This window comes from Ostrea edulis, chromosome 9 (genome assembly GCF_947568905.1).
Source record: "Ostrea edulis chromosome 9, xbOstEdul1.1, whole genome shotgun sequence".
NCBI lineage: Eukaryota > Metazoa > Mollusca > Bivalvia > Ostreida > Ostreidae > Ostrea > Ostrea edulis.
The window spans coordinates 51,098,327-51,100,055 of NC_079172.1; positions in this window are offsets into that span (position 1 = coordinate 51,098,327).

Genomic DNA, 1,729 nt, shown 5'->3' on the forward strand with positions numbered 1-1,729 from the left:
TCTACATTTAAAGTAGGTCGGTAAGTATTCGCGGATCGAAGACTGGTTGTGTTTAATGAAAATAAACTAGACAGCCATAAGTATTGCACAGAAGACAATAATTATTGACAAGCTAACACTAGCAATTATGGACCCTAGAACTCTTTCGAAATGTTCAAACACTTTGACAATATACAAGTAGAGTAGGCGCCGGGTATATTTTTCGGTGTATTTGATAAGAAATCTTCATTCCTGGTTTCAGCTATATTATTTCTTCATAAAATTTTAAACTTGCCAGACCCATCCCAAAATTTTCTATTACAAAAATTCTTAAAAGGCGGTGAAAAGATCATGTTATGGGGCAGACTCGCGACTCCCAATAACAAGGAAAATTCTCATGAAACTCATCAATGCCATACAGCATACATGCTCCAACTTTCTTCACCGTTATTTATTGAAAGCATTGTTTCTTACTGATTTTTTTGTTTGGTTTTGTTGTTGTTTTTGTTGTTGTTGTTGATTTTTCAGACTCGCTGTCATGATCGTGTGCAGGATTGGACAAAACAAGATGGCAGACGGCAGTTCTGAACAAAACTCTTCATTTCACTGACTTGTTATACGCGATGAATTTATGAATTTAAAACACTGCCTGGCCAGGAAGGCATCATTAAGTTGATTGGATGTTGGAATTCTTACTCATGTACACGTACAACTGTAAATTCATTGATCGAAGTTGACAATGTTGTCTCGATAGAACTCGAAGCGGGCGAAGATGTTTCTAATCATGTTTTCATGCATTTTAAGAAATATAATTTCGGTAAAATAGACTCTGCACATATCTTTTGATGAAAACTTGATCCAGTGTATGCGATTTGCCCCTTAAATTGCCTTGGTTAAATAAACATTTGCTTATGTGCAGGATTGGACCTCAATTTTGATTCTAGATTGGACCCCTTTTTTAGGTGTTTTTTTTTTCAAAATCCTTTATATTTTCGAATCTCGACTTCACTTTATCATATTTAAATGTGAGTAATGTAGCTTAGATTCTTAGACATTTCCAACATGGCCATGCTGTATTTTGAAGTTTTTTTTTATGCTGTTATCAAATTACATCGTCGTTTAAGTTCCCAACGACGACAATGGCTACCATAAAAATATCCATTGGCTATCTCCTTCTAATTAAAACAAGAGGCCCATGGGCCACATCGCTCACCTGAGTCACCTTGGCCTATATCTGAAGACTTTCCATATATATTTGCATGTAAAACCTTAGTCCCTATTATGGCCCAAACTACCCTTTGCAAACTTGAATCTACACTATGTCAGAAAGTTTTCATGTAAATGTCAACTTCTTAGGCCCAATGGTTCTTGAGAAGAAGATTTTTAAAGTTTTTTCCTATATTTGTATGTAAAACTTTGACCCCCCCCCCCACTTGTGGCCCCATCCTACCCCCTGGGGCCATGATTTGAACAAACTTGAATCTGCACTATGTCAGAAAGTTTTCTTGTAAATATCAGCTTTTCTGACTCAGTGGTTATTGAGAAAAAGATTTTAACTATATATTTGCATGTAAAACTTTGATCCCCCTTGTGGCCCCATCCTATCCCCGGGGGCCATGATTTGAACAAACTTGAATTTGCATTATGTTAGAAAGCTTTCATGTAAAAATCAGCTTTTCTGGCTCAGTGGTTCTTGAGAAGAAGATTTTTAAAGATTTTTCCTATATATTTGTATGTAAAACTTTGATCC